This window comes from Triticum aestivum, chromosome 6B (genome assembly GCF_018294505.1).
Source record: "Triticum aestivum cultivar Chinese Spring chromosome 6B, IWGSC CS RefSeq v2.1, whole genome shotgun sequence".
NCBI classification, from domain to species: domain Eukaryota; kingdom Viridiplantae; phylum Streptophyta; class Magnoliopsida; order Poales; family Poaceae; genus Triticum; species Triticum aestivum.
The window spans coordinates 719,706,605-719,729,120 of NC_057810.1; positions in this window are offsets into that span (position 1 = coordinate 719,706,605).

Sequence of the window (22,516 nt, forward strand, 5' to 3'; positions counted from 1 at the left end):
TGAACTTGGAGATTTCTGAGCGACGGATCGTAGGAGATCTTCCGTCTGACAAGTTGCTCTGCTGTTAGTGGATTTAGTGGGATTCGAATTTCAGGAAGCACGCGAAGCGGAGAAGGCCGCGGTACTCGGATGGGATAAGACAGAGACACCTCGATTTCCGTGCCGCTTTTTTCGCCACATATCGCTCGCGCGACTGTTGCGGGATTTGACAGGATTGCCTGAGCCTACCAGTCAGCCACTCGGAAGCGACTCCATATAAGGCGTCGGGCGGAGGTTTTTGAACAGTGCGCTCTCATTTTCCCCTCTCCCATCTTCAGATTCATCCGCTGCACTCGCCACCTGCTCTGTGCCGCGGCTCCGTGCCTGCCTCGTCGGCGACAATGGCGAAGGAGAAGACGGCGGCTTTGGAGCCGTCGAAGAAGGCGACGGCGAAGGCGAAGGGGAGAGCAACCAGTCGGGGTGGATCCTCATCGCGGTCCAGCCTGCCGCAAGGTTGGATTCAGGGCGATTGGATTCGCTCGACCATCACCCAGAAGGATCTCGACGACCTGGCCAATGAAGGGCTGATCTCCCACGGGTCAGCGAGGCTTCCGGGAACGGAGTGGCAGCCTCAGCCTCAGGAGGGTGAGTGTGTGCTCTTAGCCACCCATGTAGATCGCGGGTTTTCTCTGTCACCGAATATTTTCTTTCGGGGGTTTCTGAATTTCTTTGGGGCACAACTTCATCACTTCACACCCAATTCCATCGCCTACCTCTCCGCGTTCGTGTCTTTGTGTGAAAACTTCTTGGGTTGTCGGCCGCACTGGAGCCTCTTCAAGCACATATTCACTTGTCGTTCTCAGACGGTGAAAAAGGCTAGTCCGAATGACGAAAAGACCCAAGTAATCCAGATGTGCGGGGGTCTTGGGGTCCAGATGAGAAGCAAGAGTGCCTTTCCAGCCATGACCCTTCCCGAGTCAGTTAGAGGGTGGCAGTCGACTTGGTTCTACTGCCAAGATGAGTCGACGCCAGGGCAGTCGACTGGCCTTCCTCCGTTCTCCATGGACCGAGTGAACAAGCCGTCTTCTCTGAAGGTGCTTCCGGAGGAGAAGGCTCAGGTTAAAATGTTGATGGAACGCGTAGTCCAGCTCATTCAGGACGGAGTGACTGGCATGGATCTTCTGGAGGTTTTCCTTCGACGGCGTATTCAACCACTCCAATACCGAGGCCATCCGATGTGGCTGTACTGTGGTACTGAAGATACCACTCGGGTCCATCCAGAGGCGGTCAGCGACGCCACACTAGAGAGGTGGATGACTGCCATCACAGGGAACAAGGATAACCCTCGTGGGGCTAGGAGGATCCCACCACTCGACCATACCTACGAACCAGACACGGTATGACCACTTATCCCCGGTTGTGATCCTGTTTCATTCATTTTGTTTTACTGCAAATCGGTCGATTGACCTTTGTCTTGTTTTGTTGTCTCCCAAGCTACCACTGAGTTGTATTCGATGCCCAACGGGGCGCAGGCACAGACTGAGGAGGAGGAAGGAAGTGGAGGTGAAAGTCAAGAGGAGTGGGAATCGGATGGCGATGAGGGTGATGAAGATGCTGGCTCCGATGAGGAAGAGGAGGAGGAAGTCGCGCCTCCCCATTCTGAAAGGAGATCCAAACTTGTCCATGATCCCGTAGTCGAGCGTGGCAAAGGAGTCGCGCCTGTTGTTCAGTCGACCAAGCGTCCTCGGACGACCTCTCCGGTGCCGACTGAGAAAGCGCCGAAGCAATCTCGAGTGGCGCCGTCAAAGCCGACGAAGGCCTTGCCAAAGATGAAGATGGCGATTCCGCCTATTTCTGGGTAATGATGTAACTTGCGTCTCCTTGTTTCTCATGGATTTACTCTTGGTCGATTCGTTAGCTGACCGACTAATTTCTGAAACTGTAGTGCTGCTACTTCTGATACCTCGACCAGACCTGAAGACCACGAAATGGAAGATGCTGTCACTTCCAACCCTGGTATGACCTTTGTAGTTCCATCTTCAGTCGGTAAGATCTTTGTCCTTAACTTTGACTCTTTTCTGCAGCTCCAACTAACATCATCATTGACCTTCCTGATGACGATGATGAGGAACCACTGAGGCAGAGGAGGAATAGGAAAGCATCTGCTGGCAAGGCAGCTCAGGTCGTGTCCGCACCCGAGACGTTGGTTGTGGAGGGGGACAACGTCACTCGGCCTACCGTATCCTTTGCGGTGCCGCTGACGAGTGCACGCCCTTCGTCGTCGAGTGCTGATCAGCCTTCACTTTTCTCGACCCACCACGTCCCAAAAGACCAAGCAAGCGCTGCTAAAGAAGCCATACGCCAGGCGGGGGTCATGATGGAGCAAGTGAAGGCGATCCGAGACGCCAGTCAAGCTGCTTATGACGCCAGTTCAGCTCTTCAGAGAAATGTTTAGGTTAGTCGATCATCGCCTGTTCTGTTAGGATATGATACCTGAAAACATTTCTTTCTGAAAATCTTAGTATCTGTCATACACCCACTGGGTGCGTCGATTGAAATTCTAGATTGGTGGGGGCACGCTGAGTGCACCCACTGGGTGTAGTCCCCAAGGCTATGGTGGACTGCTGGCAGTCGACCATAGTATTTATGTCTTAAGTTGTTTCTCGTTATTTTCTTTACTCGATCAGGTCGAATGGAATCATAGACCGGTGGGGGCACGCTGAGTGCACCCACTGGGTGTAGTCCCCGAGACTGTGGTCGACTGCTGGCAGTCGACTATAGTCTGAAGAACACCTCCTTTTTTTGTGGCTATCTGCTGGTGGTTAGCCTTTCTGTCTTTTTTGGTCGACTGATCGACTCTAGCTGATAGAACTAGTGGGGGCACGCTGAGTGCACCCACTGGGTGTAGTCCCCGATACTACAGTCAAAAGTTTAGACTCGGCTGAAGTCTTAGAAATGCTACGATTTTTCCTTAGTCACTCAGAAGTGACCTACCTTTGACGTCTGTCGATTGGTTCTTCGCAGAAATCTTGCGAGCTTGCAGCTCGTTATACTGAGTTGGAGAACTTCACGAAGGCGAAGGAGGAGGCAAAAGGTATGTTTGGTGAGAACCTTGACGACTGCCTTTTTTTCTTGTTCATTCCTGAGTCTGATCTCACTGTGATTTTGCAGATAAACTGAGGGATTCTCTGAAGAAGAAGGATCTTGACCTCGCTGAGGCGCAGAAAGCAGCTTCAGAGAAAACCAAGCTTGCAGAAGAAAAGCTGGCCTCAATCACCAAGCTTGAAGAGGAGAAGACCAATCTGAAAGCTGCTCTTGATGCGGCCAACAAGGAGGTCAATCGACTGAAGAATGACAAGATTGCTTTGAGTGACAAGGCCAGCGAGTTGGCGGGAAAAAAGAATGATCTAGAGGATTATCTGGGAGGACTCGCCAAGAAGCTATTCCTCATGCTCGAAGGTAATCCTTTGTATCAGACAGGCTTTTTAACCGTGATCTTGCCATCAAACTGCTGCCTTAACTTTGGGGTTGTGTCTACAGAGTTCTGCCAGAACTTCGAGGAGGAGACTGGTCGACTGGAGACGAGCCTAGATCCCATCAATTCTCCTGTGAAGGACGAAGCTGCCATGAATGTGCTCCGACTCGAGTCTCGTGTCGCTGCTGTTGTCGACTATCTTGCAAGGCTGAAGGTTGCAACTTCTCGCATCGACACAGCACTCTGGCCAGAAGAAACACTTCAGAATGACCTTGAGTCTCTGATGACTCGACTGAACGAAGTTCCAAGTCGAGTGCAAGAATTGAAGAAGTCTTCTGCCAGGTGCGGTGCGGATGTTGCTCTATCTCTGGTCCGTGTTCACTTCAAGGATGCGCGAGAGGACAAGCTGGCAGCTCTCAAGGTGGCCAATACTAAGAAGCATGACTTCTGATCCTTCATGGAGACCTTCATCGCTGCTGCCACTCAAATCGCAGATGGAATCGACCTGGACGAGTCCGTTGCGCCTTCCAGTCCTCCACAGGAGGGGTAAAAAACTTCTATGCTTGACGCTTTAAATTTGCCTCGGTATGCCGAGTGGTTTTTGTAACCGATAAACTTTAACGGGCTTAGCGCCTGAGTACTTCTGGTTCCGTAAGATGTTATCTGAACTTGGATTCGACATTGAATATGTTTGCATCTACCTCCGAACTAACACCGTCTTTCGTTTGGTCTATACCCTGGTGTTTGAGATGCCCTTTTGCAGGCTAGGATGAAGCACATATTGCAATCGACTTATACCTCATCATTCTTAGGCGAGCACTGGGCTGCAGCTAAGCCTCCGAGTGGGAGGTTTGCTCTCCACTCGGTAGGATTTTCAAAAACTTAGGCAGCACTAGGCTGCAGCTAAGCCCCCGAGTGGGAGGTCTACTCTCCACTCGGTAGGATTTTCAAAAACTTAGGCGAGCACTGGGCTGCAGCTAAGCCCCCGAGTGGGAGGTCTGCTCTCCACTCGGTAGGATTTTCAAAACTTAGGCGAGCACTAGGCTGTAGCTAAGCCCCCGAGTGGGAGGTCTGCTCTCCACTCGGTAGGATTTCTGTGGCGTACCTCTGAAGAAGAAGGTATCAATCGACCTGCACCTCGTCTTCCTTGCGGAGCACACATTATACTTGTGGCGTAGCTCGGAAGAAGAGGGTAGCAGTCGACCTGCACCTCGTCTTCCTTACGGAGCGCATGTTATACTTGTACTTAGGTGAGTGCTATGCTGCAGCTAAGCCCCCGAGTGGGAGGCTGGCTCACCACTCGACAGGATTTCGTTTAAACTTAGGCGAGTATCTGGACTACAGCTAAGCCTCCGAGTGGGAGGCTGGCTCACCACTCGGTAGGATTTTGTTTAAACTTAAGCGAGTATCTGGACTGCAGCTAAGCCTCCAAGTGGGAGGCTGGCTCACCACTCGGTAGGATTTTTTTTAAACTTAGGTGAGTATCTGGACTGCAGCTAAGCCTCCGAGTGGGAGGCTGGCTCACCACTCGGTAGGATTTTATTTAAACTTAGGCGAGTATCTGGACTGCAGCTAAGCCTCCGAGTGGGAGGCTGGCTCACCACTCGGTAGGATTTTATTGAACTTAGGCGAAATGGATTCGCAGCTAAGCCTCCGAGTGTGAGGCTGGCTCACCACTCGGTAGGATTTTTACAAACTTAGGCAAAACGGATTCGCAGCTAAGTCACCAACTGGGGGGACCTTTATATGAACAACAATCACTGGGAAAATTATAACACTATTGTCTTTGAAAAATGAACTACAAATGTACTTTTATTATATTTCCGAGTGCATAATTAAGTGTAAAAGGGGCGGAGCAGCTCTGCGTTCCAAGCTCGGGGCTCGTCGATCTGGTGCTCGACATTGTAAAGATGGTATGCTCCATTGTGTAGAACCTTGGTGACGATGAAGGGGCATTCCCAAGAAGGAGCAAGCTTGTGTGGCTTCTGTTGATCCACTCGGAGAACCAAATCTCCTTCCTGGAAGGCTCGACTCTTCATGTTTTGGGCGTGGAAGCGACGCAAGTCCTGCTGATAAATGGTTGATCAGATCAAGGCCATCTCCCTTTCTTCTTCTAGAAGATCGACTGCGTCCTGCCGGTCTTGCTCAGCTTCAGCTTTGGTGTAGAGTTCGACCCGGGGTGCGTTGTGAAGCAGGTCACTCGGCAAGACTGCTTCAGCTCCGTAGACCAAGAAGAACGGAGTTCTCCCAGTCGATCGGTTAGGTGTGGTCCTTAATCCTTAAAGCACTGACGGAAGTTCGTCGACCCATGCACCAGCTGCGTGCTTGAGATCACGCATCAATCGGGGTTTCAACCCTTTGAGAATCAAGCCATTTGCTCGTTCTGCCTGTCCATTCAACAGAGGGTGAGCGACTGAAGCATAGTCGACTCGTGTGCCCTGAGATGTGCAGAAAGCTCTTAATTCCTCGGAATCGAAGTTTGACCCATTGTCAGTGATGATGCTGTGTGGAACTCCATATCTGAATATCAACTCCCTGATGAAGCTGACAGCAGTGCCGGCATCAAGATTCTTGATGGGTTTAGCCTCAATCCACTTGGTGAACTTGTCGACTGCTACCAGCACATGGGTGAAGCCGCTTCTGCCTGTTCTCAGAGGTCCAACCATATCCAATCCCCATACAGCGAAAGGCCAGGCGAGTGGTATGGTCTTTAAGGCTGAGGCGGGCTTGTGTGACATATTGGAGTAAAATTGACATCCTTCACACTTGTCGACTATCTCCTTTGCCATTTCATTCGCTCTTGGCCAGTAAAATCCTCCTCGGTATGCTTTGGCCACAATGGTCCGAGAGGACGCATGATGGCCACAGGTCCCCGAGTGGATATTGTCAAGGATTATCCGACCCTCTTCTGGCGTTATACATTTCTGACCAACTCCAGTCACGCTTTCTCTGTACAACTGTCCCCTTATCACGGTAAAGGCTTTAGATCGGCGGACGATCTGTCAAGCCTCTTCTTCATCCTCCGGGAGCTCTTTCCTTAAGATATACGCGATATACGGCACTGTCCAATCGTGGGTGATCACCAACGCTTCCATGATCAGGTCGACCACTGCTGGAACTTCAACTTCAGTCGGATATGTGACACTTTTAGGCTGCAGAGCTTCTTCGGTTAAAGGATCTTCTTTAACTGATGGAGTATGGATATGCTCCAAGAACATGTCACTGGGAATGGCTTCTCTCTTGGAACCTATCTTCGCCAAATCATCAGCCACTTGATTCTTCAGTCGGGGTATATGATGGATCTCTAACCCTTCAAATTTCTGTTCAAGCTTTCTCACTGCATTGCAGTATCCAGTCATGGCTGGGCTTCTAACGTCCCACTCCTTCATCACCTGATTGACCACCAAATCTGAGTTGCCATAAACCATAAGGCGACGGACGCCGAGTGAAATGGCCATGCGCAACCCATATAAAAGTGCCTCGTATTCTGCTTCATTATTGGAGGAATCAAAGTGGATCTGGAGCACATATCTGAGCTTATCTCCTCGGGGGGAAACCAATACTACCCCAGCACCAGAACCATTTAACATCTTAGAGCCATCAAAGAACATGGTCCAATGCTCCGAGTGAACTTGAGTCGGCTGTTGTTGTTCAATCCACTCGGCAAGGAAATCTGCTATTGCTTGGGACTTAATGGCTTTCTTTGCCTCAAACTTGATATCAAGGGGAAGGAGTTCAATCGCCCATTTCGCCACTCGACCAGTTGCATCTCTGTTGTGCGGAATCTCTGACAGTGGGGCGTCGCTGACGACTGTAATGGAATGATCAGAGAAATAATGAGCAACCTTCTTCGTGGTCATGTAGATCCCATACACGAGCTTCTGATAATGAGGGTATCTTTGCTTCGATGGGGTCAAAACTTCGGAAAGATAATATACTGGGCGCTAAACTTTGAAGGCTTTCCCTTCTTCTTCCTGCTCGACTGTAAGTACTGTACTGACAACTTGTCCTATGGATGCAATGTAAAGCAACAGAGGCTCTTTGCTGATCGGAGCAGCAAGCACCGGCTGGGTGGATAGCAGAGCTTTTAGCTCGGCAAATGCTGCATCAGCTTCCGGAGTCCACTCGAACTTGTCTGACTTCTTCATCAGTCGGTAAAGAGGCAATGCCTTTTCACCGAGGCGACAGATGAATCGACTTAACGTGGCCAAGCATCCAGTAAGCTTCTGGACATCGTGCACATGCACAGGGCGTTTCATTCGGAGTATAGTGCCAACTTTTTCTGGGTTAGCGTTGATTCCTCGTTCGGAAACGAGAAAACCGAGTAACTTTCCACCGGGAACTCCGAATGTGCACTTTGATGGATTGAGCTTGATATCATATCTCCTGAGATTGGCAAATGTTTCAACGAGGTCAGTCAGCAGGTCGGAACCCTTCCGTGATTTGACCACAATATCATCCATGTACGCTTTCACGTTCCGACTGATTTGAGTGAGTAAACACTTCTGAATCATCCTCATAAACGTGGCTCCGGCATTCTTGAGGCCGAATGGCATGGTGACATAGTAGAAGCACCCGAATGGAGTGATGAAAGCTGTTTTGATCTCGTCGGGTCCACACAGACGGATCTGATGGTACCCGGAATAGGCGTCTAAAAAAGACAATCTCTCACATCCCGCAGTCGAGTCGACAATTTGGTTGATGCAAGGAAGAGGAAAATGATCTTTCGGGCAGGCCCGATTGATATGTTTGAAATCGATGCACATGCGAAGTGACTTGTCCTTCTTGGGGACCATGACAACATTGGCGAGCCACTCGGAGTGGTAAACCTCCCGGATAAACTCCGCTGCCAGGAGCCGAGCCACCTCCTCGCTAATGGCCTTTCTCTTCTGGACGGCGGGCCGTCGAAGATGTTCTTTGACAGGTTTTGCTTTTGGGTTGACTCATAAACGATGCTCAGCCAGCCCCATGGGAACATCCGGCATGTCAGCAGGCTTCCATGCAAAGATGTCCCAGTTCTCACGGAGGAACTGGATGAGCGCTTCTTCCTATTTAGAGTCGAGTGTTGTGGAAATATGAGTCGGAGCAGCACTGGGTTCGGTCGGGTGAATGTGAACGGGCTTCGTCTCACCAGACGACTGGAATGCTGACTCTGTGGCGGGCTTCTTGGCCCGCAATAAATCACTCGGATCTGCATTTTTTTGATATTCTTCAAGCTCCACCACTGTTATCTGAGAATCGGCAATCTTTGAGCCCTTCTGGAAACACTCTTCTGCCTTTTTCCGATTGCCAGCGATGGTGATCACACCCTTGGGGCCAGGCATCTTCAGTTTGAGGTATACGTAACATGGTCGAGCCATGAACCATGCATAAGCTGGCCTGCCCCAGATAGCATGATAAGCGCTCTGGAAATCTACGACTTCAAATGTTAGCTTCTCTTTACGGAAATGCTTCGAATCGCCGAAAACCACATCTAGAGCTATTTGGGCGAGTGACTCAGCCTTCTTTCCAGGAATGACTCCATGGAAACTCATGTTGCTGGAATTGAGTCTGGACATCGGAATGCCCATTCCTTTTAGCGTCTCCGCATACAATATATTCAATCCACTGCCACCATCCATCAGAACCTTAGTCAGTCGAGTGCCTTCGACGACCGGGTCGACCACCAAAGCTTGCCTCCCAGGGGTGGCTATGTGTGTCGGGTGGTCAGACTGGTCGAATGTAATGGCGGTCTGAGACCATTTCAGATAGTTGGGTGTCACCGGAGCGACCATATTCACCTCACGGTTGATAACTTTCAATCGAATTTTGCTCTCGACATCAGCAAAGATCATCAGGGTGGATTTGACATGGGGGTACCCTTCGTCACTGTCCTCTTTGTCCACAGCCTTGTCTGATTCCTTCTCCTTATCCTTGGACTGTTTTCCTTGAAACTGCTGGATTAAGAGCCGGCACTGGCGAGTGGTATGTTTTGGGTAGATGAAGTTACCCTCTTCGTCTTTCTTCGTGTGGATGTGACATGGCAGATCCATCACGTCGTTTCCTTCCTTATCCTTTACCTTCTTGGGATTCCAGGATCCTTTGGGCTTCCCTTTGAATTTGCCTTGAGTCACGGCCAGGGCCTCTCTAGGAGCAGCTGGCTCGGCTTTCCGCTTCTGCTTCCAACTGGAGTTTCCTTTTTCCGACTGACTCGGCTTGTACTTGCCACTCCGGAGTCGATCCTCTTCTTCACCATTGGTGTATTTGGTGGCAATCTCCATCATTCGACTCAGGGTCATATCTCCGGTCCGACCAAACTTCAAACTTAACTCTCTGTTCTTAATGCCTTCCTTGAAGGCGCAGACTGCTTGATGATCAGATACGTTCTCCACTATATGATGCAATGTGATCCATCTCTGGATGTAATCTCTCAGGGTCTCATTCGACTTTTGCACGCAGACCTGCAGCTCTGTCAGTCCTGCTGGTCGCTTGCAAGTTCCCTCGAACGTCCCGACAAACAATCGGGCAAGATCTTCCCAAGTGTAAATGCTGCTAGGAGCCAGCTGATTCAACCAGGCCCTAGTCGAACCCTCCAACATGAGTGCTAGGTGTTTCATGGCCACCTCATCATTGCCACCGCCAATCTGCACAGCTACTCGGTAGTCCTCGAGCCAAGTATCAGGCTTGGACTCACCAGTGAACTTACTTACCCCAGTCGCCAACCTGAAGCTGGGAGGGATCACCGTGGCTCTGATGGCTCTGCTAAAACATTTTGGTCCTGAAACATGGACTCGGCTGCTGGTGGGCGCATCTCTGTCGTGGCCTTCTCGATGAGCTCTGTTCCGGTCGACCAAACCTTGCATGATGATGGATCTCGCGTCAAAGCCTGGTTCCCTGGGGTCGACCGGAGCTCTCCGCCCAACACTGTGCTGAAGCATGTCATCTTGCTGCCGAGGGGCGTAAGACCCACCCCTTGGGGGAGGAGTGGGCACTTGACGTCGATCATCGCGATCGAATCGTTCATTATACTGATCACGTTGACCCCCACGTCCCTCACGCCGCGGAGGCGATCTTGGGCTATGAGCCGACTGGACTGTATTCGCAGCGACGGATCGTTTGTGAATCCTATTGCGTGACTGTGACACGGCTGAATTCTGATCTCCTGCTGCCCGGAGCAAATCTCAGATCTGCATCAAGCCTCTGCCAGCCTCCGACTGAGAGGGCGGAATTGACTCTGCTATACGGGCTGCAGCTACTAGATTCTGAATCGGGGTTCGATATACCTGAGTTGGTTGCGGAAAGAGTTGACGTCGACTGGAGTCAGGTACTCGTTGCCGCGCGCGTTTGTCGAGTGCTCGCTGGAGGTTCTCCAGTCGAGTGCGCTCAGCCAAGTTGGCCAAACGCGCATCCTCCAAGGCACGAGCCTCGGGGGTTTCTCCTATAATGGGAGTATGCAGAGCATCCACATTCCGGCGGCGAAGATCTTCCCTTTGCAGAGAAGTGAGTGGCTCGGGTTGATATTCCTCGTGGACCTGAGCGGGGTCGCCTCCGCCGTCCGCCCCGTCAGTGCAGGGGAAGCCGGGAGGACTGCGAGGCCCATTGACCATCAAGACCTCCGCCGCTGGATCACTGTTGTCGCACTCGGATGCAGTCTCTACGGAGCCAGTCGACAAATCGAACAGGCCGTAGAGAGATTCATCGGGCTCGATTGCCGCGACTTGGGTGGTGGCCGATTGGCGAGCCACTGCGTGTCTCACCCACCGCTGAAGCCTCGACCGACCAGAGCGCTTGCGCTGGCGGGAGACAGGGAGGGAGGACGACACAGGAGGCCGAGAAGAAGAAAGACCTTGAGTTGGCTGAGATGCAGAAAACAACTTTAGAGAAGACCAAGCTCGCAGACGAGAAGTTGGCTTCGGTCACCAAGCTTGAAGAAGAGAACACCAATCTGAAAGCTGCTCTTGCCATTGCCAACAAGGAGGTCAGTCAACTAAAAAGTGATAAAATTGCCCTGAGTGACAAGGCCAGTGAGTTGGTGGGGAAGAAGAACGATCTGGAGGCTTATCTGGGCGGACTCGCCAAGAAGCTATTCCTCATGCTCGAAGGTAATCTTTTGCACCAAACAGGTATTCCAACTGTGATCTTTCCATTCGACTGTTGTCTTGACTCGGTGGTTGTGCTTGCAGAATTTTGCCAAAACTTTGAAGAGGAGACCGGTCGACTGGAGCCTAACCTGGACCCCATCAACTCTCCGGTGAATGATGAAGTCGCCATGAACGTGCTCCGGCTAGAATCTCGTGTTGCTGCCGTCGTTGATTATCTCGCAAGGCTGAAGGTCGCCACTTCCCGCATCGATGCTACGCTCTAGCCCAGGGAGACGCTCCAGAATGACCTCGAGTCCCTGATGACTCGACTGAACACAGTCCCAGACTGAGTGCAGGAGTGGAAGAAGTCTTTTGCCAGGTGTGGAGCAGATGTGGCTCTATCTCTGGCCCGAGTCCATTGCAAGGATGCACGAGAAGACAAGTTGGCGGCTCTTCGGGTGGCTAACACCAAGAAGCACGATTTCTGGTCTTTCATGGAGACCATCATCGCCGCTGCCACTCGGATTGCTGATGGAATCGACCTTGACGAGTTTGTTGCACCTTCCAGCCCTCCACAGGAGGGGTAAAAAACTTCTTGAGCTCGACACTTTAAATTTGCCTCGGTATGCCGAGTGATTTTTGTAACCGACAAACCTTAACAGGCTTAGCGCCTGAGCACTTTCGGTTCCGTTAGGTATTTATCCGAACTTGGATTCGACGTTTGAATATGCTTGCATTTGGTTTGAGATGTCTTTTGCGGGTTAAAGCAAGGCGCTTATTGCAATCGACTTGTTTCCTAATTCACTTAGGCAGGCACTGGGCTGCAACTAAGCCTCCGAGTGTGAGGTTTTGCTCTCCACCCGGTAGGATTTTCAAAACTTAGGTGAGCACTGGGCTGCAGCTAAGCCCCCGAGTGGGAGGTCTGCTCTCCACTCGGTAGGATTTTTAAAACTTAGGCGAGCACTGGGCTGCAGCTAAGCCCCCGAGTGGGAGGTCTGCTCTCCACTCGGTAGGATTTTTAAAACTTAGGCGAGCACTGGGCTGCAGCTAAGCCCCCGAGTGAGAGGTCTGCTCTCCACTCGGTAGGATTTTTTAAAACTTAGGCGAGCACTGGGCTGCAGCTAAGCCCCCGAGTGAGAGGTCTGCTCTCCACTCGGTAGGATTTTTTTTTTAAAACTTAGGCGAGCACTGGGCTGCAGCTAAGCCCCTGAGTGGGAGGTCTGCTCTCCACTCGATAGGATTTTTAAGGTGTCTTTATGGAAGGCACATTGTACTTGTGGCATAGCTCGGAGGAAAGGGTAGCAGTCGACCTGCACCTCGTCTTCCTCGCGAGTGCACGTTGTACTTGTGGCGTAGCTCGGAAGAGAGGGTAGCAGTCGACCTGCACCTCGTCCTCCTCGCGAGCGCACGTTGTACTTGTGGCGTAGCTCGGAAGAGAGGGTAGCAGTCGACCTGCACCTCGTCTTCCTCGCGAGTGCACGTTGTACTTGTGGCGTAGCTCGAAAGAGAGGGTAGCAGTCGACTTGCACCTCGTCCTCCTCACGAGCACACGTTGTACTTGTGGCATAGCTCGGAAGAGAGGGTAGCAGTCGACCTGCACCTCGTCCTCCTCACGAGTGCACATTGTACTTGTGGCGTAGCTCGGAGGAGAGGGTAGCGGTCGACCTGCACCTCGTCCTCCTTGCGAGCGCACATTGTATTTGTCCTTAGGCGAGTACTTAGACTGCAGCTAAGCCCCCGAGTGCGAGACTGGCTCGCCACTCGGTAGGATTTTATTAAAACTTAGGCGAGTACTTGGACTGCAGCTAAGCCCCCGAGTGGGAGACTGGCTCGCCACTCGGTAGGATTTTATTAAAACTTAGGCGAGTACTTGGACTGCAGCTAAGCCCCCGAGTGGGAGACTGGCTCGCCACTCGGTAGGATTTTATTAAAACTTAGGCGAGTACTTGGACTGCAGCTAAGCCTCCGAGTGGGAGACTGGCTCGCCACTTGGTAGGATTTTATTGAAACTTAGGCGAAACAGATTCACAGCTAAGCCTCCGAGTGGGAGGCCGGCTCGCCACTCGGTAGGGATTTTTTTTACAAACTTAGGCGAAACGGATTCGCAGCTAAGCCACCGACGGGGGGAATTTTACTGAAAAAGTGACAAAAAATCAGCGTGGAAATTATGACACTACTATCTTTCGAAATATGAACTACATAAGTACTTTTATTACAACTCATCCTAGTGAATACTTAAGTGTAAAAGTGACGGAGTAACTCCGCGTTCCAAGATCGGGGCTCGTCGATGTTGTGCTTGACGTTGTAGAGACGGTATGCTCCGTTGTGGAGAACCTTCGTGACGATGAAGGGTCCTTCCCAAGAAGGAGCAAGCTTGTGTGGTTTCTGCTGATCCACTCGGAGAACCGAATCTCCTTCCTGGAAGGCTCGACTCTTCACGTTTCTGGCGTGGAAGCGACGCAAGTCCTGTTGGTAGATGGTCGATCGGATCAGAACCATCTCCCTTTCTTCCTCTAAAAGGTCGACTGCATCCTGCTGCGCCTGTTCCGCTGCAGCTTCGTTGTAGAGCTCGACTCGAGGAGCATTGTGGAGCAGATCACTCGGCAAGACTGCTTCAGCTCCATAGACCAAGAAGAATGGAGTTCTTCCAGTCGACCGGTTGGGCATGGTCCTTAGACCCCAAAGCACCGAGGGAAGTTCGTGGACCCATGCTCCAGCAGCATGCTTGAGGTCGCGCATCAGTCGGGGTTTCAACCCTTTGAGGATCAAGCCATTGGCTCGCTCCGCTTGTCCATTCGACTGGGGATGGGCGACTGAAGCATAGTTGACTCGTGTGCCTTGAGATGTGCAGAATGCCCTGAATTCCTCCGAATCAAAGTTTGATCCATTGTCAGTGATGATGTTGTGTGGGACTCCATATCTGAATATCAGTTCTCTGATGAAACTGACAGCAGTACCGGCGTCAAGGTTCTTGATGGGTTTAGCCTCAATCCACTTCGTGAACTTGTCGACTGCTACCAGCACATGTGTGAAACCGCTTCGACCTGTTCTCAAGGGACCCACCATATCCAACCCCCATACTGCGAAGGGCCAGACGAGTGGTATGGTCTTCAAAGCTGACGCAGGCTTGTGTGACATGTTGGAGTAAAACTGACATCCCTCGCACTTGTCCACTATCTCCTTTGCCATCTCATTCGCCCTTGGCCAATAAAATCCGGCTCGGTATGCTTTGGCCACGATGGTCCGAGAGGACGCATGGTGGCCACAGGTCCCCGAGTGGATGTCATCAAGGATTATCCGACCTTTTTCTGGCGTTATGCACTTCTGACCAACTCCAGTCGCGCTCTCTCTGTATAGCTGTCCCTTGATCACGGTAAAGGCTTTGGATTGGCGGACGATCTGTCGAGCCTCTTCCTCGTCCTCCGGGAGCTCCTTTCTCAAAATATACGCAATGTACGGTATTGTCCAATCGGGAGTGATCACTGAAGCCTCCATGACCAAGTCGACCACTGCTGGAACTTCAACCTCAGTCGGATTTGTGGCACTCTTGGGCTGTGGAGCTTCTTCAGTAAAAGGATCTTCTTTGACTGATGGAGTATGGATATGCTCCAAGAACACACCATTGGGAATGGCTTCTCTCTTGGAACCTATCTTTGCCAAATCATCAGCTGCTTGATTTTTCAGTCGGGGTATATGATGGAGCTCTAACCCCTCAAACTTCTTTTCAAGCTTCCTCACTGCATTACAGTATCCAGTCATGGCTGGGCTTCTAACGTCCCACTCCTTCATCACTTGGTTGACCACCAAATCTGAGTCGCCATAAACCATAAGGCGACGGACGCCGAGTGAAATGGCCATGCGCAACCCATACAAAAGGGCCTCGTATTCTACCTCATTGTTGGAGGAATCAAAGTGAATCTAGAGCACATATCTGAGCTTATCTCCTCTGGGGGAAACCAAGACTACCCCAGCACCGGAACCATTTAACATCTTAGAGCCATCAAAAAACATGGTCCAATGCTCCGAGTGAACTTGAGTCGGCTGCTGCTGTTCGATCCACTCGGCAAGGAAATCTGCTATTGCTTGGGACTTAATGGCTTTCTTTGCCTCAAACTTGATATCAAGGGGAAGAAGTTCAATCGCCCATTTCGCCACTCGACCAGTTGCATCTCTGTTGTGCATAATCTCTGAAAGTGGAGCGTTGCTGACGACTGTAATGGAATGATCAGAGAAATAATGAGCAACCTTCTTTGTGGTCATGTAGATCCCATACACAAGCTTCTGATAATGAGGATATCTTTGCTTTGATGGAGTCAAAACTTCAGAGAGATAATACACTAGGCGCTGAACTTTGAAGGCTTTCCCTTCTTCTTCCCGCTCGACCGTAAGTACTGTACTGACGACTTGTCCTGTGGCTGCGATATAAAGCAACAGAGGCTCTTTGCTGATTGGAGCAGCAAGCACCGGCTGGGTGGAGAGCAGAGCTTTTAGCTCGGCAAACGCTTCATCAGCTTCTGGAGTCCACTCGAACTTGTCGGCCTTCTTCATCAGTCGGTAAAGAGGCAATGCCTTTTCACCGAGGCGAGAGATGAATCGACTTAACACGGCCAAGCATCCAGTAAGTTTCTGGACGTCGTGCACTCGCACAGGGCGTTTCATTCGGAGTATAGTGCCAACTTTTTCTGGGTTAGCATCGATTCCTCGTTCGGAAACGAGAAAACCGAGCAACTTTCCACCTGGAACTCCGAATGTGCACTTTGACGGATTGAGCTTGATATCATACCTCCTGAGATTGGCAAATGTTTCAGCTAGGTCAGTCAATAGGTCGGAACCCTTTCGTGACTTGACCACAATATCATCCATGTACGCTTCCACGTTCCGACTGATTTGAGTGAGCAAACACTTCTGAATCATCCTCATGAACGTGGCTCCGGCATTCTTGAGGCCGAATGGCATGGTGACATAGCAGAAGCACCCGAATGGAGTGATGAAAGCTGTTTTGATCTCATCCGGTCCATATAGACGGATCTGATGGTATCCGGAATAAGCGTCTAGAAAAGACAATCTCTCACACCCCGCGGTCGAGTCGACAATTTGATCGATGCGAGGGAGAGGAAAATGATCTTTCGGGCAGGACCGATTGATGTGCTTGAAATCAATGCACATGCGGAGTGAGTTGCCCTTCTTGAGAACCATGACAACATTGGCGAGCCACTCGGAGTGGTATATCTCTCGGATAAATCTTGCCGCTAATAGTCGAGCCACCTCTTCACCGATGGCTTTTTTCTTCTGGACGACGGACCGCCGAGGATGTTCTTTTACCGGTTTTGCTGCCGAGTCGACTCTAAGGTGATGCTCGGCCAGCCCCCTGGGAACACCCGGCATGTCAGCAGGCTTCCATGCAAAGATGTCCCAGTTCTCACGGAGGAACTAGATGAGCGCTTCTTCCTATTTATGGTCGAGTGTTGTGGAGATATGGGTCGGAGCTGCATTGGGGTCGGTCGGGTGGATGTGAACGGGCTTCGTCTCACCGGACGACTGAAACGCTGACTCTGTGGCAGGCTTCTTAGCTCGCAACAAATCACTCGGATCTGCATTTTGCTTATATCCTTCTAGCTCGACCGTTGTCACCTGGGAATCGGCAATCTTTGAGCCTTTATGGAAACACTCTTCTGCCTTTTTCCGATCACCAGTGATAGTGATCACGCCTTTGGAACCGGGCATCTTCAGTTTGAGGTACACGTAACATGGCCGAGCCATGAACTGTGCGTAAGCTGGTCTCCCCAAAATAGCATGGTAAGCGCTCTGAAAGTCCACGACTTCAAACGTCAGCCTCTCTTTGCGGAAATGCTTCGAGTCACCGAACACCACGTCCAGAGCTATTTGGCCGAGTAATTCAGCTTTCGTTCTAGGTATAACTCCATGAAAACTCATGTGGCTGGTGCTCAGTCGGGACATCGGAATGCCCATTCCTTTCAGCGTGTCCGCATATAATAAGTTCAGTCCGCTACCACCATCCATTAACACCTTCGTCAGTCGAGTGCCTTCGACGATTGGGTCGACCACCAAAGCTTGCCTCCCAGGGGTGGCTATATGAGTCGGGTGATCAGACTGGTCGAATGTAATGGGAGTTTGGGACCATCTCAGATAGCTGGGTGTCGTCGGGGCGACCATGTTCGCGGTTGATAACTTTCAGTCGGCTCTTGCTTTCCACATCAGCAAAAATCATCAAAGTGGAGTTAACATGAGGATATCCTGTCTCACTGTCCTCCTTGTCTTCGGCTTTGTCCGACTCCTTTTCCTTGTCCTTGGGCTGTTTACCTTGGAACTGCTGGATCAGGAGCCGGCACTGGCGAGTGGTATGCTTCAGGTAAATGAAATTACCCTCTTCGTCTTTCTTCGTGTAGATGTGACACGGCAGATCCATCACGTCATTTCCTTCTTTATCCTTCACCTTCTTGGGGTTCCAGGATCCTTTGGGTTTTCCCTTGAACTTGCCCTGAGTCACGGCCAGAGGCTCCCCGGGAGCCACTGGTTCGGCCTTCCGCTTCTGTTTCCGACTGGAGTTTCCTTTCTCCGACTGACTCGGCTTGTACTTGCCGCTTCGGAGTCGGTCCTCCTCTTCACCATTGGCGTACTTGGTGGCAATTTCCATCATTCAACTCAGGGTCATATCTCCGGTCCGCCCAAACTTCAAACTTAACTCTCTGTTCTTAACACCATCCTTGAAAGCACAGACTGCCTAATGATCAGACACGTTCTCCACGGTATGACGCAAAGTAATCCACCTCTGAACGTACTCTCTTAAGGTTTCATTCGACTTCTGCACGCAGACTTGCAGCTCTGTCAACCCAGCTGGTCGCTTGCAGGTTCCCTCAAATGTCCTGACGAACACTCGGGAAAGATCTTCCCAAGTGTAAATGCTGCTTAGAGTTAACTGATTCAACCACGCCCTGGCCGAACCTTCCAGCATGAGTGGCAAATACTTCATGGCCACCTCGTCATTCCCGCCGCCGATCTGTACCACCACTCGGTAGTCTTCAAGCCAGGTTTCAGGCTTAGACTCACCGGTGAACTTGCTTACTCCAGTCGCCAACCTGAAGTTGGGGGGAATCACCGCGGCTCTGATAGCCCTGCTGAAACATTCCGGACCTGAAACATGCACTCGACTGCTAGTGGGCGCATCTCTGTCGTGGCCACCTCGATGAGCCCTGTTCCGATCGACCAAGCCTTGCACGATGATGGATCGCGCGTCGAAGCCTGGTTCCCGGGGGTCGACCGGAGCTCTTAGCCCCACACTGAGTTGACGCCTGTCATCTTGTTGCCGAGGAGCGTAAGACCCGCCTCTCGAAGGAGGAGTGGGCACTCGACGCCTATCATCACGATCATAATGGTCACCATACTGGTCTCGTCGATTCTCGCGTCCTTCACGCCGCAGAGGCGATCTAGGGCTATGAGCCGACTGAACCGTATTCACAGCGACGGATCGACTATGAATCCTGTTGCGTGACTGTGACACGGCTGAATTCTGATCTCCTGCTGCCCGGAGCAAATCTCTAATCTGCATCAAGCCTCTGCCAGCCTCCGACTAAGAGGGCTGAATTGACTCTGCTATACGGGTTGCAGCTGCTAAATTCTGAATCGGGGTTCGATATACCTGAGTCGGCGGGAAGAGTTGACGTCGACTGGAGTCGGGTACTCGTTGCCGCGCGCGCTCGTCGAGTGCTCGCTGGAGATTCTCCAGACGAGCGCGTTCAGCCAAGTTGGCCAAACGTGCCTCTTCCAAGGCACGAGCTTCGGGGGTTTCTCCTGCGATAGGAGTATGCAGGGCATCCATGTTCCTGCGGCGAAGTTCTTCCCTTTGCAGGGAGTTAAGTGGCTCGGGTTGATATTCCTCATGGACTTGAGCGGGGTCACCTCCACCGTCCGCTCCGTCATCACGGGGGAAGCCGGGAGGGCTACGAGGTCCGTTGACCATCAAGACCTCAGCTGCTGGATCACTGCTATCGCACTCGAATGCAGTCTCTACGGAGCCAGTCGACAGATCGAACAGGCCGTAGAGGGATTTGTCGGGCTCGATTGCCGCGACTTGGGTGGTAGCCATCTGGTGAGCCGCCGCGTGCTTCACCCACCGCTGGAGTCTCGACCGACCAGATCGCTTGCGCTGGCGGGAAACAGGGAGGGATGACGACAGGGGAGTCGACCGATATGGAGTCGATGGTTGCCGCAGCAGAACGCCGCGGACACATGCGCGAAAATGCGTCGCACCGCGGACGAAGAGCGCGTCGATGTCGAGTGGAGCCTCCTGGAGCCAAGCGGAGTCGTCGGCGATGAAGGTGAGAGCGCCGAGACGGATCTCGCGGCCCTCGACCAAAACTCCACCAGCAACCATGATGAAAGTAATCGGAACAATTGCAACTTCTCCAAAAATCGCTAAGACACCTGCCCCATGGTGGGCGCCAACTGTTGTGGTTCTAAGTCTGACAGTAGAATGGGGGGTAGGTATGGAGAGGCAAGATCTTAGCTATGGAGCAGTTGTGAAGACACTGGATGTACGAGTTCAGGCCCTTCTCGGAGGAAGTAATAGCCCTACGTCTCGGAGCCCGGAGGCGGTCGACTGGATTATGAATGTATGGATTACAAGGGTGCGAACCTTTTACACTGAGGAGGGGGTGGCTTATATAGTGTCTGCCAGACCCCTCCGGCCCTCAGCTATGCAGGGTTTAAAGTACATTAAGGCCGGGCGTTACTGGTAACGCCTTACATAAAGTGTCCTAAATGCCATAAAGACTACTTAATTACAGACCGTTTGGATGCAGAGTGGCTCTTGATCTCCTGGTGGTCGAGTGTGTCTTCATGGTCGAGTCCTTCGAGTCCGTCGAGTGAAGTCTCTCTTGGTCGACTGGAAGGCAGTTTCTTCTGAGGATGTCCTTGGGAAGGGTACTTAAGACAGGTCTGTGACCCTACCCTAGGTACATGACTTCATCACGAACCCTTCTGCCAGTGAAGGGGGTGGCTTATATAGTGTCCGCCAGGACCCAGCCAGCCCACGTAGCGGAGGGTTTAAAGTACATTAAGGCCTGGCGTTACAGGTAACGCCTTACATAAAGTGTCATCATGGCCATAAAGACTACTTAATTACAGACCGTTTGGATACAGAGTGGCTCTTGGACTCCTGGTGGTCGAGTGAATCTTCATGGTCGAGTGTCTTCGAGTCCGTCGAGTGGAATCCTTCCAGGTCGACTGGAAGGGAGTTTCTTCTAAAGATGTCCTTGGGAAGGGTACCTTGGACAGGCCCATGACCCTACCCTAGGTACATGACTTCATCAGGAGGCGCGGGGCGGAGGCGCGAGCGAGGGAGGAGGGAGGCGGCTGCGTGGGAGGGAGGGAGGGAGGCGGCTGCAAGAGCGAGCGAGGGAGGAGGCAGCTAGGTCTCCGTCAAATGAGCGCCCCTTTTATACCCCCACTAAGCGAAATGACCGAAATGCCCTGGTGGGGGCATGGTATACACATTTTGCTGCCATTAGTATTCATTCCAGCAGTGTTTCTTCCAGATCCGATGGCCCAGATCCTCCCACCTCTCGATCCAACAGCCCAAAACTCATCAAGCATTTTGATCCGACGGCCGAGAGTCGCTGATCTCTGAGGAGGCTTGTAGGAGCTTCCTTCTATTATTTCTGGATTCACGGAATTCTTTCTTGCCTGCATTACCCTCATTTGCGACTAGTGACGACTGACGAGTGATGATTGCATCTTATGCCGGTCGCAACCAAATATCGTGCAGTTTATCTACCCAGTGCAACGCGTGCAACCAAAACATCGAATTAATATTGCTTCTTTGATGCAGCCACACTATATGCAGGCAATCAAACTATATACAGATGATGGTTTTCCGTTTGTTTAACCCAAGTCAGGCCCAACTGAGACATACATGCAAAGAGAGAGAAAACGATGCAGATAACCAAACACATCTTGAAATGTGGAGCAAGCTTGGCTTCGAGCCCACATGTAAGTCGTGGACGCGTAATTTTCTGTCGCCACGACGCGTGTGGACCTCATGCTCTTGCGTGCCTGCCACCGCGGCTCGCGCGGATTATTTGTATTGTCTTGAAAGATATATGCATGCAAGTGGAAGCGCCGAAAGCTGAATCATAGCGAGAGACAAGGCAGTAGGCAACCCGTACTCCGGTCCCGCCACATCAAGCTCCACCCTAATCAATACTAGTCGTAGCTGTCTATTTCAGAGAACAAATAGGGTTCGTCCAACTGAACCCCACGTTTCGTATTTAGTTGACTCCTAACATTTGACATGCTATTGTTAGAAAGATGAACCATTTCATCGTCATTGTGCAACATCTGCTAACCATTTTGTTTACTTATTTTGTTGTGTATACGGTGGTGCCATGTGTTGAATACAGTGCCTTGTTACTTGCAAATGGGAATTTGTATTCACTTCCTTTTGTAAATCAGAATAATTGACATTTCTTGTATCCTCATTGGATTTCTGGTTTTAGCTCTTGCATACATTTTGAATGCATATGTTATGAAGTTGGCATATGTGCAGGCATCAGAATGCTTACTGGATATGGATAGAGGTTAGTGAGTCCGGACAATGTGCATACGCCCTCCAAACGAAGCTCGGCAAACTCAGTGCACACATCTCTACTGCAAACCTTGCTTGGGTTATGTCGCAGCAGCAAGCACACAAGCCTGCCCACTTAATGTCAGAAGCTGATTCTTGATAGATCCGTCGGGATAGCATGTGTTGGATATCCACGGTAGACCTACCTTCTCCAGGTGCTGATGAGGAACTCCCGGTGCTGGCCATGGTGACGGTGGCCGGTGATGGCAGAGAGTGGATGGCGGCGGTGGTGGAGCTTCCCGTCGGCCTAGCGCAATTCTAGATCGGATTGGTGTGTTGGTGGTGTTCTTGTGCACGGTCCACCTCGTGATCCGTGCCCCGGCACCCCACCTCTTTATATTGCGCTGGCGACAGGGGCCC